Source organism: Peromyscus leucopus, chromosome 1 (assembly GCF_004664715.2).
Source record: "Peromyscus leucopus breed LL Stock chromosome 1, UCI_PerLeu_2.1, whole genome shotgun sequence".
NCBI lineage: Eukaryota > Metazoa > Chordata > Mammalia > Rodentia > Cricetidae > Peromyscus > Peromyscus leucopus.
In genome coordinates this window covers 164,318,586-164,327,517 of record NC_051063.1, presented here as the reverse complement: position 1 = coordinate 164,327,517, position 8,932 = coordinate 164,318,586, and positions in this window count along the sequence as shown.

The window sequence follows — 8,932 nt, the reverse complement described above, 5'->3', positions numbered from 1 at the left end:
GCTGTGGAATTTCTTGATGTATGTGTGGGAAACCTCCACACATCTGGTGTCAGAGTGTGCGAACTGTGTGGGGGTGGGAAATGGGTGGTTCTCAGGTCTCACACAGAAATGAGAACATCTTCATGCAGACAGATTGGACAACGATGTATGAAATGGTAGCAGAAGAGAAGGCAGCCAAAGAGAAATCAAGTGGACCGCACCTGGATTCGTCACTGATGCTTGTGATAACACACCATGGCCAAAAGTGATGTGAGGAAGAAAGAACTTATTTTAGTTGAAGGTTCTAGATGATTCCAGAATGGCGGGGGAGGCATGGCGTCAGGGCAGCCAGAGAAGGAGGCTGGGAGATCACATCTTCAAACACCCACAGAAGGCACGGAGAACTGGAAGCAGGGGTCGGGCTGTAAAGCCTCAGGTCCTTCCCCCAGCAAGACTCCGCCTTCTAGAGCGTCCAAAACCTTCCCAAACAGTGCCACCAACCAGGAGCCAAGTGTTCAAAGACCTGAGCCTACGGGGACTGTTGTATACCGGGGGTAGGTGCAGGCTCACGTGGGTCTGTGGAAAGACGTACAGAGGCACCTCAAGGATGAGCTTTCGCCGAGCAAAAGGCCCCTTTATTGTTATGCACATCACACCTTTAACAAGTCAATTCCATATACCAAAGTCTTTGATCTGAGCCCCCCAGAGAACCAAATGCAAATTCTCAGTAATAATACCACAGTTTTCTGGGTTGTTGTTACTAAGTCTGCAAGGCTTTGATCCCCTAGGAAAACTCTCAGCTAAGACTTCAAACAGAAGGCACAGAGACGTGTGTGTGTGTGTGTGTGTGTGTGTGTGTGTGTGTGTGTGTGTAACAATCACAAAAAGGCAGATCAAAGCTAGGCGCTAACACGCCAGAGTCAAACCAGGTGTAGCTATGTGGGAATTCTTCCACCAGCAAACATTTCTCATCAAACCGCCAGGACATCAATATTTAAAACTTCTAAAGATGCACAGGGCGGTGGTGGTGCACATCTTCAATCTCGGCTCTCAGGAGGCAGAGGAAGGTGGATCTCCGTGAGTTCGAGGCCAGCCTGGTCTACAGAGCAAGTTCCAGGACAGCCAGGACTGTTATATGGAGAAACCTTGTCTTACAAAACCAACCAACCAAACAAAAAATTCTAAAGATGCATGCCTATCATCCACTGCATTATTTAGAAAGCTGAGGCAGGAGGATTCCCTCAAGTTCTAAGCTAGCCTGGGCTACATAGTAAAAACCATGTCTTAAAAACCAAACTAGACTGGGGAAATGGCCCAGTGGATAGAGTGCAGGTCCTTGGTATAGCAACAGGTGCTGTAACCCCCCACCCCATGCTGAGGTAGAGACAGACAGACATTGGGGGGCTGAGACTGTCACTGGCCTGCCAGTCTAGTCAACACAGCAAGCTTTAGGTTCAGTGAGAGATCCTGTCTTTTTTTTTTTATTTTATTATTTTTTTTTAAGATTTATTTATTCATTTATTTTGTATACGATGTTCTGCCTGCATGTATCCCTGCAGGCCAGAAGAGGGCACCAGATCTCATTACAGATGGTTGTGAGCCACCATGTGGTTGCTGGGAATTGAACTCAGGACCTCTGGAAGAGCAGGCAGTGATCTTAACCTCTGAGCCATCTCTCCAGGCCCCCCCCCCCCCCGCCCCTCCGTTGTTTTTTAAGACAGGATCTCGGGGCTGGAGAGATGGCTCAGAGGTTAAGAGTACTGCCTGCTCTTCCAGAGGTCCTGAGTTCAATTCCCAGCAACCACATGGTGGCTCACAACCATCTATGAGATCTGGTGCCCTCTTCTGGCCTGCAGTCATACATGCTGTATACATAATAAATAAATAAATCTTAAAAAAAAAAAAAACAATGTGGGGCCTGGGGAGATGACTCGGTGGTTAAGAGCACTGGTTGTTCTTCCAGAGGACCCAGCCCCCACATGGCAGCTCATAACTGTCTGTAACTCCAGTTGCAAGGGATATGGTACCCTCACAGACATACATGCAGGCAAAACATCAATGCACATGAAATAAAAATAATAATGAAAAAAAAAAAAAAACAACGTGAAAACTAGAGAGATGGCTCAGTGGTTAAGAGCATTCTGCTGCTCTTGCAGAGGACCTGAGTTCAATTCCCAGCACCCACATAGCAGCTCACAACTGTAACTCCAGTTCCAGGGAGTCTTACACCCTCTTCTGACCTCCATGGGCACCAGGCACACACGTGGTACACATTTATACATGGAAGCAAAACACTCTCACAAAAAATAATTAATTAAATGTGGTGCTAGCAAAAACCAGTGGGTAAAGGTCTCTGTTGCCATGCCTGACTTGTGTGTGAAGCCTGGAGCCCACGTGGTGGAAGGAGAGACTCAGCTCCTGGTTCTCATGCCTTCACATCTGTGCCCACACATGAGGCTAGCAGGTGAACATACATAAACACACACACACACAAATGTAAATAAAGGAGAGAAACTATTGCAGAACATACCAATGTGAACCTGCACAGCACACACATGTGCACACAGATGTACACCAGAGAGAGACAGACAGACAGCACAACGTAAAGAACGGCCATGGTGGTACAAACCTGTAATCCCAGACCTGGAAAGGCTGAGGCAGGGGCAGTTTGGGGTCACATAGTAAAACCCTGACTCAATAAAAACAAACAAAACAAAGCAAACATGAATATGCGTGTTTATGTTTTTCTCCACAATTCCTGAATCATGACCCTGACTTACTTCCTGGTAGTAGGTCAGGATGGTCAGGAGAAACTGAGAGGAATAAATTGAGGTTACAAAGGACTCACCAATAGACTTGCTTAGGAAATTCTAAGTCGCACAAGGTCGGATTGACTCACAGCAGGGCTGCCCCTAATATGGCTGGGAGATAAGTCCTTTGACTGATCAGACTTGTCAGACTGTAGGGGATGTCATACCTCGGACATAATTGCAGTTTGGGCTTGCTGAGAAAATGTTCCTGTTGAGATTTGTCCTCTAAGATTGCTCTCTATTAGACTCCATTCCCACATCAAAGCACACACCTCGACCTGGCAGTTCAAAGGGATGGCACTGGCCAGCAGCCACCACTGAGTTCTAGTCTGCCATTAAGTCCTGGTTCTCTTATCAGGATGAGGTAATGATTCTGCCGGGTAGGCAGGATGGCCTTGGGTAATATTAGCCAACCCAAAAAGAACGATACTGGTATATTTTGAAAGTAATTGTGACCATAACTTTGCTGTGTAAATTTCCCAATTGCTGAAAATGGCCAGGTTTACACTCTCTTGTCCCTGTTTAATTGTTCGGCGTTGGGGGCTGGAGAGACGGCTCAGAGGTTAAGAGCACTGACTGCTGCTCTTCCAGAGGTTCTGAGTTCAATTCCCAGCAACCACATGGTGGCTCACAACCATCTGTAATGAGATCTGGTGCCCTTTTTTGGCCTGCAGTCATACATGCTGTATACATAATAAGTAAATAAATCTTTAAAAAAAATAATAATAATAATTGTTCGGCGTAACTTGGGGCTGGGACCTTAAGGACATGTACAGATGAACAGTGGTGTGTGTGGAATGTTAAAGTCTAAATCTTATGTAATTCCTTACTAATGTCTGTTTGTGGCTGGTTTTGGACTACTAAAGAATTTTTTTCCTTATTCCCTGAGCGTTTGGAGTCAATTCTCACTGGGAGAACTTAACCCTGCGCCCCCACACATCCTGTCCTTTGCCCTGGAGAAAGGAATGCTGCTGGGGAGGCCGGGAGAATCTGAACCAACAGGTTTTTCTGGGTTTACCCACCCCATCTGTTAGCAATCCTGCCTGTGTGGCCTCCATAAAACCTCAAAAGGACAGGGCTGGGAGAGCCTCCAAACAGCCCAACTTCCTGGGGGGCGGAGGCTCAGCGGCCGTCCACTTGCCTGGCGGGTGCCTTGCATTAGGGTCAATCATCAATAACACACACAACACACATACACACACACCCCAAATGGCCAACTATACCACACAGAGAGTGTGGAAGCCACAGTTGGTTAGCAAATTTAACCGGCTTGGAAGGTGGTGGTAGTATTCTGATAGCTTTAACTGTCAGTTTGACACAACCCAGATCCCCTGAGAAGGGGGTCTCACCTGAGGTGAGATTAGATCAGTCTGTGGGAGCGACTACGGGATTATTTTGTCAGGAGGCCACCATTCCCTAGGCAGGTGGTCCAGGGCGCTCTAACAAAGCCGGCTAAGCAAGAGCCCAAGCGAGCCAGGCGGCAGTAATCTTCCACGGTCTCTGCCTGAGTTCCTGCTCTGGCGTCCCTCGTGATGGACGATGACCTGGTGAATGGACCCTTTCCGCCTAGTTGCTTTACTGGAATGCTTTGTCGCAGCAGCGGAGAGGGAAAGAGAACAGACGGGACCCCTGGTTTCTAGCCCGTACTCGCCATTTTTGTGTCGCTCTAGCTAAAATATCCAACAGGTCCGGCTTAAAGAAGGAAGGATGGATTTGGGCTCAGGACTGTGGAGCGGTCCACCCCAGCGTGACCAGAAGGCATGGAGGAGCCACTCAGTTCTTGGAGGGGCAAGTGTGTAGTGGAGGCTGCTCACACATCTTGGACCAGGGAGCAGGTAGCTAGATAGGAACCTGGGCGAAGTCTGACTTTCAGAAGCCCGCCCCCAGGGGCCCATTTCCTTCAGGAAGGCCTCAGCCTCCACAGCCTCCCCAAGTAACGTCCACCAGCCAGAGCTCAAGGGCTCTAGGACAGGAACTAATAGGGGCCATTGCAGGTTGAAGTGGTAGCATAGGTAATCCACCAGAAGCCCAGAAGCCACATGTGTGGCTTGTCACCGACTGTGGGGAAGCAGTCTTGGGATTGAGCCCTTAATCTCTGTGCCCTGACACTGTACCCAAGTAGACAGTATCAGAGTAGTGTCGGAACTGAATCCAGTTAGACAGAAACTAGCTGGTGTCTGAGACAGAATTACTTGCTCCACAGGGGGAGAAATGGGTGGGGGGTGGGAGGGCACACGTGCGCGCAGATGCGGCGCATGGACACACACATGGACATGTGCACGCCATGACCAACAGTAATGATCTGAGACAGGTAAGAAAGTAGTTCAGTTCAGCATGAATAAGTAGCCAGCTGGTGTTGGTTCAAACTTTGAATGTCTGACCCCAAGTCAGTCTTTAAAGGCATATTTAAGCACAGCACAATTTGGTGAAAATTTTCTTGGTGATAATAACTCAATCCTGTGTGCATAATAAAGTTTAAGATGTGACTACAGCCGGGCGGTGGTGGTGCACACCTTTAATCCCAGCACTCGGGAGGCAGAGGCAGGTGAATCTCTGTGAGTTCAAGGCCAGCCTGATCTACAGAGTGAGTTTCAGGACAGGCACCAAAACTACACAGAGAAACCCTGTCTCAGAAAAACAAAACAAAACAAAACCAAAAACCTAAAAAGGTGTGACCACAACAAAACTCTTTGTAAGGCACATGTGACATCTTCCCTAAAGATGGGGTCAGTAGCCTGACTACAGGTGACAGCATGAAGATGGGGTTCTACAGACTGACAGGCTCACGATTATCATGGGTCTGAGAGGAGGAGCTGGTGCGGTCTCAGCCACACAGATAGCATCAGGGTCACCAGGCTATTAACCACATCTGTTCCCAGCCTTCTGGGCTGAGATAGAAACCCTCTCCTTTTGAAGAGACCTTTAATATTCTTGGTTCCCCTAGTGCTTATCTGTGAGCACAAGAACCTCTGTGCCTCCCACACACATGCACACACTCATATATATATGTATGTTTACATTTATATTTTGAAATAAATTATGTTAGGTGGATGGGTGTTTTGCCTGCATGTATGTCTGTGTACCATTTGTGTGCCTAGTGTCCACAGAAGCCAGAAGAGGGTGTTGAATTCTCTGAGACTGGAGTTACACATGCTTGTGGGTCCTAGGAATTGAACTCAGGTCCTCTTAATTGCTGAGCTACCTCCCCAGACTTTACTTTGTTTTTTTAGACCAGGTCTCACTATGTATCCCAGGGTTACCTGGGACTCATGATTCTCCTGCCTCAGCCTCTCAGTACTGGGATTGCAGGTACACACCACCACAGCCATCTCTTCTTCCTCCTGGTTTAGTTTGATTCCCTGGTTGTTCAAGATCTGGCCAGTGGAGGCATCTTTCAGGTTTGCTCATATGCTGATTGGATGTTTTCTGAACACATCTATGTTTTCTGGTTCAACAAGACATTTCAGGCAATATAATCTTAGGGGGCCCTGGTGTTATGTGTCATCCATTGCGGTGGAACACTGTGTCTTTATACAATGCATGACTGTGCTTACCCAGCCCCCAAACAGCCCAGGTTCTAGACAGGGGTCAGAAATTAACAAATTGCTCCACGTGGGAGGAAATAATTATTTGTTGTGTTAGTTACTTTTCTCATTGCTATGATAAAAAGTAATTTAAAGAAGGAAGGGTTTCTTCTGCCTGACAGTTCAGTTTGAGGGGATCATTTGATGGGGAGGGGAAGGCCTGGCAGCCCGGGCAGAAGGCTGACTGGTCCCCTCGCATCACCAATCAGGGATGAGCACAGTCATGAGTGCTTGTGCTCAGGAACTTTCTCCTTTTTATAAAGTCCGAGACACCTGTCATGGAATGAATGGTGCCACCAAAAATTAAAGTGGTTCTTCCCACCTAAATTAACCTAATTTGGAGAATCCTTCCCAGGCACGTCCAGAGGCTACCCTGATCTAGGTAACTGAAGAACCAGCCTGCCTCCATCTTAGGCTTAAGAGCTACCTTATAGTAAAGACAAACTAGGTTTGTTCCTATTTATGATTAAATGTCTGTTTCTCAAAGATTGGGCTGTGCCCCACCTTAACTACAAATGGTTCTGCACTCCTGCTCCAGGAATGCCAACCATGTGTTTGTTTCAAAAAGTTGTTTATAACCATCTTCATCTTGCAACCCTATCTTTGTTTTAAAAGGCTATATGAACCCCTGTGACTACCTGTTGTTATGACTACCTTGTCATGCCCACCTAGCAACCATGTCTTTGTTTCGGGAGGTTGTTAGGACTAACTTGTTATGATGTTCTAGTCCTGTAACCCCACCTATTTGGCTTGCCAAATCCCCCTTCCCCTGAGTTATAAAAGCCTTGTCTCCTTCACCTCCAAGGCTGACCTCTCAAACCCCACCTTACGGAGAGAGGCAGCCTGTGTACATGAATAAAAAAGCTGACTTGAAGTAATTACTTGCTTTAATTAGTTTGGTCATGATGATTTAAGTCAGTGGTCTTTCTCCTCCCATCTTTGGGATGAACACAATCCCTCAAGACATGCCGGAGTTTGTTTCCTGGGAGATTCTAGATCCAGTCAAGATGGCGATATTAACCATGACAGTAGGTGAGCAGGACCTGTGACACCTCAGGCTAGCTGTGCTGGGAAGGCTGTGGCTGGCATATGCAGAAATGCCTATCAAGCCCATATTGGGGGTGCAGAACTGAATGTGGGGTTGGCTCAAAGTTGGCAACAATAAAGTTTCTGAACACGCGGTGGCTGCAACTTCCTTCCTTTTTTTCTTTTTCCTTTCTTTTTGGTTTTCTGAGACTGGGTCTCTCTCTCTCTGTTTCCCTGGCCAACTTGGAATTCACCCTATAGACCAGGGATCTTGAATAGAGATCAGCCTGGCTCTGCCTCCCGAGTTCTGCGATTAAAGGCACGCACCACCACGCCTGTCATGGTCACATATTTTATACACCTATTTACCTAGAGTTAGAGAAATAGAAATTTCCTAGGGAAAGCTAGGCGTGGTGGAGGAGGCAAGGTCAGGATTGACACGAGGTCAAGCCCAGCAAGAGCTCTACAGTAAGACCTTGTCACAGCCACCTGTAACTCTAGTTCCAGGGCATTCAACAGCTTCTGGAGTCTGAGGGCAGCTGTACAGATGTGCTGTACCTAAACCATGCAGCGACACAGATACACACAGTACATAACAAATACATAAAGAAAAAATTTAAATACAAAAAAAGAAGGAAAACTTTGGGGATAAAAAGGAACCAGAAGAAGCCCTGGTCTACAGACCAATTGGGTGTTTTCCCCAAAGGCATCGTGGAAATAAACAGGGAAGCTGGGCATGGTGGCCCATGGCTTTAATCCACATGGGAGGCAGAGGCAAGAAGATCTCTGAGTTGAGGCCACCGTAGTTAGCTATAGAACTCGAGGCCAGCCAAAACTAAAATGAGACCATTTCAAAAAGGGAAGTAGCTGGAGAGATGACTTTGAAGTTAAGAGCACTGGCTGCAAGCTGGGCGGTGGTGGCGCACGCCTTTAATCCCAGCACTGGGGAGGCAGAGCCAGGCGGATCTCTGAGTTTGAGGCCAGCCTGGGCTACCAAGTGAGTTCCAGGACAGCCAGAGGTACATAGGGAGATTCTGTCATGAAATAAACCAAACCAACCAACCAAACAAACAGAGCACTGACTGCTCACCGAAAGGACCCAGGTTTGATTCCCAGCACCCACTAAGACAGCCCCCAGTTGTCTGCTAACTCCAGTTCCAGGGACCTACTCAGTGCCCTCTTCCGGCTTCTGAGGGCACTAAGCATCCATGTGGTGCACAGACATGCAGGCAAAGCACCTATATCAATAACAATAATTAAAAAAAAAAAAAAAAAACCCAGGGAAGCTGCACATGGTGGCACACGGCTTTGCTCCCAGAATTCAGGAGGCAGAGGTAGTAAGTTCAAAACCAGTCTATCTACACAGAGAATTCTATGTCAGCCATGGAAACATACATAATGAGACACCCTTACACAAACAAAACAAAAAATAACGGGAAGACAAACTTGAGAGCAAGGTAGGTGGAATCTGTTTGCGGCTCTTCTGCCCGTTACTGAAGGAAGAGGGATTTTAATGTATTTTCACGTTTTATT